This window comes from Cherax quadricarinatus, chromosome 38, assembly GCF_038502225.1.
Source record: "Cherax quadricarinatus isolate ZL_2023a chromosome 38, ASM3850222v1, whole genome shotgun sequence".
Lineage (NCBI taxonomy): Eukaryota > Metazoa > Arthropoda > Malacostraca > Decapoda > Parastacidae > Cherax > Cherax quadricarinatus.
The window spans coordinates 23,585,630-23,594,690 of NC_091329.1; the positions used below are offsets into that span (position 1 = coordinate 23,585,630).

Here is a 9,061-nt window from a genome sequence, read left to right on the forward strand (position 1 = left end):
ATTCCAGCCTAGATAGAACAAGTGACCTGAAGAGTGTCATCATGGGCTTGGCCTCCCTAGTTTTGAAGGTTCTCATTATCCATCCTGTCATTTTTCTAGCAGATGCGATTGATACAATGTTATGGTCCTTGAAGGTGAGATCCTCCGACATAATCACTCCCAGGTCTTTGACGTTGGTGTTTCGCTCTATTTTGTGGCCAGAATTTGTTTTGCACTCTGATGAAGATTTAATTTCCTCGTGTTTACCATATCTGAGTAATTGAAATTTCTCATCGTTGAACTTCATATTGTTTTCTGCAGCCCACTGAAAGATTTGGTTGATGTCCGCCTGGAGCCTTGCAGTGTCTGCAATGGAAGACACTGTCATGCAGATTCGGGTGTCATCTGCAAAGGAAGACACGGTGCTGTGGCTGACATCCTTGTCTATGTCAGATATGAGGATGAGGAACAGGATGGGAGCGAGTACTGTGCCTTGTGGAACAGAGCTTTTCACCGTAGCTGCCTCGGACTTTACTCTGTTGACGACTACTCTCTGTGTTCTGTTAGTGAGGAAATTATAGATCCATCGACTGACTTTTCCTGTTATTCCTTTAGCACGCATTTTGTGCGTTATTACGCCATGGTCACACTTGTCGAAGGCTTTTGCAAAGTCTGTATATATTACATCTGCATTCTTTTTGTCTTCTAGTGCATCTAGGACCTTGTCGTAGTGATCCAATAGTTGAGACAGACAGGAGCGACCTGTTCTAAACCCATGTTGCCCTGGGTTGTGTAACTGATGGGTTTCTAGATGGGTGGTGATCTTGCTTCTTAGGACCCTTTCAAAGATTTTTATGATATGGGATGTTAGTGCTATTGGTCTGTAGTTCTTTGCTGATGCTTTACTGCCCCCTTTGTGGAGTGGGGCTATGTCTGTTGTTTTTAGTAACTGTGGGACGACTCCCATGTCCATGCTCCCTCTCCATAGGATGGAAAAGGCTCGTGATAGGGGCTTCTTGCAGTTCTTGATGAACACGGAGTTCCATGAGTCTGGCCCTGGGGCAGAGTGCATGGGCATGTCATTTATCGCCTGTTCGAAGTCATTTGGCGTCAGGATAACATCGGATAGGCTTGTGTTAATCAAATTTTGTGGCTCTCTCATAAAAAATTCATTTTGATCTTCGACTCTCAGTCTGGTTAGCGGCTTGCTAAAAACTGAGTCATATTGGGACTTGAGTAGCTCACTCATTTCCTTGCTGTCATCTGTGTAGGACCCATCTTGTTTAAGTAGGGGCCCAATACTGGACGTTGTTCTCGACTTTGATTTGGCATAGGAGAAGAAATACTTTGGGTTTCTTTCGATTTCATTTATGGCTTTTAGTTCTTCCCGCGATTCCTGACTCCTATAAGATTCCTTTAGCTTAAGTTCGATGCTTGCAATTTCTCTGACCAGTGTCTCCCTATGCATTTCAGATATACTGACCTCTTTTAGCCGCTCTGTTATTCTTTTCCGTCGCCTGTAAAGGGAGCGCCTGTCTCTTTCTATTTTACATCTACTCCTCCTTTTTCTTAGAGGAATAAGCCTTGTGCATACATCAAGTGCCACCAAGTTAATCTGTTCTAGGCATAAGTTGGGGTCTGTGTTGCTTAGTATATCTTCCCAGCTTGTATCAGTTAGGACTTGGTTTACTTGGTCCCACTTTATGTTTTTGTTATTGAAGTTGAATTTGGTGAATGCTCCCTCGTGACTAGTCTCATTATGTCAGTCTGGGGCTCTGCGCATACATGTCTGAACCTCAATTATGTTGTGATCTGAGTATATTGTTTTTGATATGGTGACATTTCTTATCAGATCATCATTGTTAGTGAAGATGAGGTCTAGTGTATTCTCCAGTCTAGTTGGCTCTATTATTTGCTGGTTTAAATTGAATTTTGTGCAGAGATTTAAAAAGCTCGTGTGAGTGTGAGTTTTCATCAGAGCTGCCTCCTGGTGTTATTACTGCAACAATATTATTTGCTATATTCCTCCATTTTAGGTGCCTTAAGTTGAAATCCCCCAGGAGCAAGATGTTGGGTGCAGGAGCTGGAAGATTTTCCAGACAGTGGTAAATTTTTAACAGCTGTTCCTAGAATTGCTGGGATGTTGCATCCGGAGGCTTGTAGACTACCACAATGACTAGTTTTGGTTCTCGACCTTTACTGCTAAAACTTCCACTACATCATTTGAGGCATTAAGCAGTTCTGTGCAAACAAGTGACTCTGCAATGTACAGGCCAACACCCCCCTTTTGCCTGTTTACTCTGTCACATCTGTATAGGTTGTAACCTGGGATCCATATTTCGTTGTCCAAGTGATCCTTTATGTGGGTCTCAGTGAAAGCCGCGAACATTGCCTTTGCCTCTGCAAGCAATCCACGGATGAAAGGTATTTTGTTGTTTGTTGCTGGCTTTAGACCCTGTATATTTGCAAAGAAGAATGTCATCGGACTGGTGGTATTGTTGGTACTGGGGGGATATTTTTTTTCCGGCATTAGTATCTGTATCTGTTGGTTTGGAGTGGAGGCCATCGACTGTGGTTCCACTCCAGGAATGACTGGATTTGGTGTACGATTTCTGCCATTTCCTGCCAGTTTTTTTTCCTTCCTCGCACTAAAAAACCTCTCCCTCTTGAGTGGCTGTGGCTACCCAGGTTTTCCCATGGCCTGGATGTTTTGTATCTTTTTGTCCCCTTTAGATGGTATGCCTGGCAATTTAAGTTATAGCACAGTCTTTTCTGTACTGAAGAGGTACACATTTCAGGGTGAAAAAGCTTACAGGAAGGGAGTTTGCATTTTCCTGTAGTAGTTGTAGTATAGTAATAGTTGTAGTATAGTAATAGTTGTAGTATATTAGTACTAATAGTAGTAGTAGTTGTAGTTGTAGTATAATAGTAGTAGTAGTTGTATACTAATAGTAGTAGTAGTAGTAATCTTTATTTCTACATGTACATGATACAACTTGTACAGATTTACTTATCAATGACTTGTCGGTTTTCAAAACCATTCATCACACTCACGACTTGTAATTTTGTTGGTAAAATACTGACAATACAATATTAGGTAAAATGACACATGTGCAACTAATGCAACATTTTATAGTGACAATGTTTCGTTCTGCAGGAGCTTTGTTAAGCCGGCGAAACGTTGCCACAATAAAACGTCGCATTAGTTGCACATGTGTCCTTTTACCTGACATCAATGGCATACTATATAGAAAGTGCCTAATTATTCTGAGCATTTTGGGCAACTTGGTTAATTTTGTTCCCAGGATGCGACCCACACCCAAGTACCTACTTACTGCTAGGTGGACAGGAACTGACTAACCTTCTGGGGTTAAAAATTTGAACAAAATCTTGTCTCGAGTTCCCAAATAGATCAGGTCCCCCCACCTGGCCAAGCCCCAGCAGAGCCAGACCCCCACACCCACTTTGTCTAATTTTGGGGAGTTATTCTTGATAATTTACACACGTTACTATGTGTGATTTGTGTAACTGTGTTGATATGTATCAGTACCTAAATAAACTTACTTGATCCGAGTTCAGCAACCAACTTACTACTAAAACAGTTAAAAAAAATACCACCCGAAATGCCTTGCATAATAAGTGACTTTGTAAGTTTATTCAGGTACAGGTACACATAAATAGTTACATAGATATATCATACATAGCAGCATATATGTACATAACCTAGGATAACCCCCCCAAAAACAAGTAAAAGTGACTGATTTCCATTGGGGTCCTTGACTTATATAAAGTAGTTTAAGTAACTCAGTCGCCGTAATTATATAATATGCTGTACTCCACTTTTTATTAAAGTTTTTGTTTTGTTTGCAGAGCAGAAAAATGGAGCTGGCTAAAATTAAGCCGACGACCGGTGCCCCTCCTATGACTCCAACACTCGATAAAAGCTGATGCACAAGTCCTCACCAACACTCCAACTCACTATGAATGTAGACTTGTTGGTGTTGTTGTTTGGGGTTGTTCAGGGCCACCGAAGTTGACGTGTCGTCACCTGAGGTCACAGGCCCTGAGCTGCTTTGGGGATTCAATTCAATTCAATTCAAGTTTATTCTCTATAAGGGTTACAATGTGGGGTTTACAGGTTTTGGGTATTGTGTGGTTTACATGTTATAAGATACTAATTACAGAGGGGGCCACTAGGACACCTAGCATGGCTAGGCATTTCGAGCAGACTTAGATTAATTCTTAACATTAAATCCTTACAGATTATGATTTTAAGGCTAAGTGATAAGATAAGATAAGATTTCGTTCGGATTTTTAACCCCGGAGGGTTAGCCACTCAGGATAACCCAAGAAAGTCAGTGCGTCATCGAGGACTGTCTAACTTATTTCCATTGGGGTCCTTAATCTTGTCCCCCAGGATGCGACCCACACCAGTCGACTAACACCCAGGTACCTATTTGCTGCTAGGTGAACAGGACAATAGGTGTAAGGAAACGTGTCGGAATTTCCACCCGCCGGGAATCGAACCCGGGCCCTCCGTGTGTGAAGCGGGAGTTTTAGCCACCAGACCACCGGGCCACGTGGACTACAAGTGACTACATCATAATTTGTGAGTTTAGCAATGTGAATACTTTTGTTTTGGCACTATACAAAGTGTTTATATTGGAGTATCATAGGCAAACTTATGACTAGTTAGGATTTATTATTTTAAGATTAAGATTAGTATTTCTGGGTTTATAGTCAGTGGGTGAGCGAGTGTAATTGTGAACCACCAGGTGGTTATCATGTAGTTAGTTGTCTGGTTGGATCAGGGAGATAAGATGTTTTCTAACTGTAGTTTTGAAAGTGATGAATGTGTCTGCAGTTCTAGAGTTTTCGGGTAGGGTGTTCCAGATTTTAGGTCCTTTGAAAATACATTGAATTTTTGTAAAGGTTTAGTCGAACACGGGGAATGTCATAGAGATGTTTGTGTCTGGTGTTATGCCTGTGGATCCTGTCACACCTATCAAGAAAGCATTTTAGGTCAAGGTTAATATTGGAATTTAAGGTCCTGTAGATGTAGATTGCACAGTAGTAAGTGTGGATGTTCTGAACAGGGAGTAAGTTTAGATCTATGAAGAGTGGGGGGAGGGGGGGTGTTGCTAGGGATGGGATTTAGTGATTATTCTTACTGCGGCTTTTTGTTGGGTTATTATTGGCTTTAGGTGTGTTGCTGCAGTTGAACCCCAAGCACAGATAGCATAGGTGAGGTATGGATATATAAGTGAATGGTATAGTGTGAGAAGGGCAGTTTGCGGCACGTAGTATCGTATCTTGGAGAGGATCCCCACCGTTTTGGATACTTTTTTTGTTATGTGTTGGATATGGGTGCTGAAATTTAGGTTGTTGTCTAGGTATAGGCCAAGGAATTTGCCCTCATTATGTCTGGCAATTAGAGTGTTGTCGATCTTAATGTTAAGTTGCGTAACAACTGCTTTGCTACCAAACATAATATAGTAGGTTTTGCCAGTGTTAAGTGTAAGTTTATTGGCTGTCATCCAAGTCGATATTTTGAGCAGCTCCTCGTTAACAATGGTGTGGACGGTTACAAAGCCATGGCTTGCTTTTGCAGTGTTTTAAAAATTGAGGTTGGGGAGTTGAAGGAGGAAGTCTTGCTTCTCCAGGAGGAAATTAGGAGGCTGAAGGTTCACCTCAATGGGGTTGGGCGCGAGTGTGAGGTGGCTGGAATGGTGGAGGGAAATGAGGCTACCAGCAGCGAGGTGCAGTCTGTCTCTCGCTGCAAGGAAGCTGTAGGGGGGGAGGTAGCAATGGCTACCAGCAGTGAGATGCAGTCCAATACCTGCTACAAGTGGCAAGTGATTCCCAGTAATAGGAAGAGCATCAAAACAAGGAAAGTTAAAAGAGAAGATTTAAAGGTAGGAAATCACTTCTCTGTTCTTCAGGATGAGTGTACTTCAGTGGCCAGTGAAGGTAAAGGCACTACTTTCCCTGCAAATAGAGGTAAGCACATACTTGTGGTTGGTGACTCACAGGTAAGTTATATGGACCGTGCTTTCTGTAATAGGAATAAGAAGGTAAGAGATAGAGTGTGCTTCCCAGGAGCTGGTGTTAGTGACATAGTCAACAGGTTAGATATCATGTCAGGTAATGGGAACAAGCCTATTATCTGTCTCAGTGCTGGTGGAAATGATATTGGGAAGGGTAGGAGAGAGATGCTAGATAAGTACAGGTCAGCTATAGATTTAATTAAGTCTATGGGAGGGGTCCCAATTATATGTAGCATCTTGCCTAGAAGGGGAATGGGCAATGAATGGTTGTCTAGGGCAATTGGTGTAAATTGCTGGCTAGACAGATACTGCAAGGAACTTGCAGTCCCATTCATTGACAACTAAAACAACTTTCATGGCAAACATGATATGTATGCAAGGGATGTGGTACATCTTTCTGGTGCAAGGGTGGTAGCTCTTGCAAACTCAATCGAGAGGGGCATTGCTGAAATGCCTAGGATTTTAAACTGATAGAAGATAGAGGTATGGGTGTGTGTGGGAAACAGTCAGGGTGCAACACTAGGGTTGAAAACAGTAAATGTATAAAAGACATTCATCATGAAGTTATAAATAAAGACAATAGATCAGGTCAGCAAACAAAGGGAGACAGCAGAGGGCAGCAAGGGACTAGCTCCCTTAAGGTCTACTATACTAATAGCAGGAGTGTAAGAAATATGATAGATGAGCTAAGATTAATTGCAAGTGCAGGAAACATAGATATCATTGCTATAACAGAGACCTGGCTCAATCTGAAAGATAGATACCTTCTGAATGTCACATACAAGGCTATAAATTATTCCACACTGACATGATCAACAGGGAGGGTGGTGGAGTAGCAATGTACGTCAGAGACAGTTTAAATTGTTGTGTTAGACAATAACAAAAAAGGCACAATACCGTGGCTGGAACGATACACTAATAACCCACACATAGAAGAGAGAAGCTGACGACGACGTTTCGGTCAGAGTTGGACCATTTACAACCGAAACGTCGTCGTAAGCTTCTCTTTTCTATGTGCGGGTTATTTGTGTGTGTTAGACAAGATATAAAATTAGAAGCCTCAGCCACTGAATCTGTTTGGTTACAGCTTCTCGAGGGCCGTGAAAAACTAATTTTGGGTGTGATTTACAGAGCCCCAAATCTTGATAGGGAGTGCGGTAAACTTCTATGGGATGAAATTCGTAAGGCCTCTACATACGAAAATGTTGTGATAATGGGAGATTTCAACTATAGACAGATTGACAGGAAATTTAGAGTCAAGTGACTTTCTTGATACAATTCAGGATTGTTTTTTAAAACAGTTTGTGACAGAGCCAACTAGAGGAAATAACCTGCTTGACTTGGTTCTTGCCAGCAGGGAAATGCTAATTAATAATCTTGAGGTTAATGATGAGCTTGGGGAAAGTGATCACAAATCACTCAATTTTAATATATCATGGAATTCCCTTAATAATGGCAATCAAGTCTCTGTCCCTGACTTCTGCTTGGCTGATTTCATAGGACTGAAAAATTACTTGGGTGCACTGAACTGGAATGACCTGACTATGGGTCAGGTAGGTGGTGATGATTGCCGATATGACGTTTTCCATGGCATGGTTCTAGCTGCTCAGAGAACTTATGTTCCAAATAGGGAAATCAGATCAAGCAAAAATGATCCTAAATGGATGAACAATAGATTAAAACATCTCATTGGTCAAAAGAGAGGCATATATAGGCATATCAAAAGAGGAGAGGGGTAGTTAAGAAATCAATATATTCAGTTAAAGAGAGAAATAAAAAAAGAGAATAAAAAAAGCAAAAAGAGATTATGAGGTTAAAGTTGCAAGAGATTCGAAGACTAACCCAAAAGGATTCTTTCAGGTATACAGAAGTAAGACCAGGGACAAGATAGGCCCACTCAAAAGCTACTCTGGTCAGCTCATGGACAGTGATAAGGAAATGTGTAGAATTTTTAACACATACTTCCTCTCAGTTTTTACACAGGAAGATACTAGCGATATTCCAGAAATAATAAATTATGTAGAACAGGATGTTAATAAACTATGCACGATTAGGGTCACAAGTGACATGGTCCTTAGGCAAATTGATAAACTAAAACCCAACAAATCTCCAGGCCCTGATGAACTGTATGCAAGGTGTGGAAAATATTTTAATGTTCCGAAGCTATAGTGCCTAATAGGTGTGTAATGTATTGATATGGGTCAAAAAAAATGTATTTGAAAATGGAATAGAACCAACAGGGAAGCTCTGCGCCTGCGCTGATGGGCAGGGGAGAGGTCGAGATGGGGCATCGGGAGCGGGAGTGTTTGGAATGGAGTTAAGAGGCTGTGAAAACAAGGGACCAGGAAATTGGTGTTCACAGTGGCCTAAGGATTAATATAGGCCTCACTTCATAATAGGAAGTGTCGTAATTGTTCCTGGTGAAGAGTGAGGGAACATGATTGACAGGACCACTGTAATAAGTGGTAAAATTAGTGAATAATGGTAGGACCGGTGGTGACTGGTGCGCTGCCATGGAGTGTGTCCAGGGGAAAATGCCCGTGATTTAATCCTCACTCATCGGCCTCAGATCTTAATGGAGTGACCTCTAATGTGTATAATAATTATGAGACATTAAATCATCTTGCAAATTGTAATGTAATCAGTGATAATAACATTAAGTTAAGAGAATGCGTGAAGTGAAATAAGTCGCCTTACTCCGAGTGAACACGTGTAGACCACGTGGTTCCTGTCCCGAGGATAGTGAAGTTTTTATGGAGTCACGACTTCTAAACTGGGACAAACCAACGGATACCTCGTCCTGCTGGAATAAGAACTGTGTCGGTGTAGCAGGACATCGAAATGAGATGGTGAATGGAGGAAATAAGGAGCATCAATCACCCACAGTTAAGTAACTGTTGTGATAGAAACACAGGCCTTATCTCTAGGCTTTATTGAACATAGAATCTTCATAGTACTTCTGCAACAACAAAATATAATGACTAGTACATCTAATAATGGCTTCTACAGGGATGGTGATGTCTTGCATATGTCAA

The 9,061-nt window shown here is 41.4% G+C and overlaps 1 protein-coding gene across 1 annotated transcript in view; it reads right to left on the reverse strand.

Moving 5' to 3' along the window:
• The window catches only part of LOC128692821 (probable acyl-CoA dehydrogenase 6), a gene marked incomplete in the record, with an annotated part of 187,703 nt that extends 183,764 nt beyond the window's left edge, over positions 1-3,939 (reverse strand). The window contains 1 exon segment of the mRNA XM_070092177.1: positions 3,820-3,939.
• Positions 3,940-9,061: the final 5,122 nt, after the last annotated feature.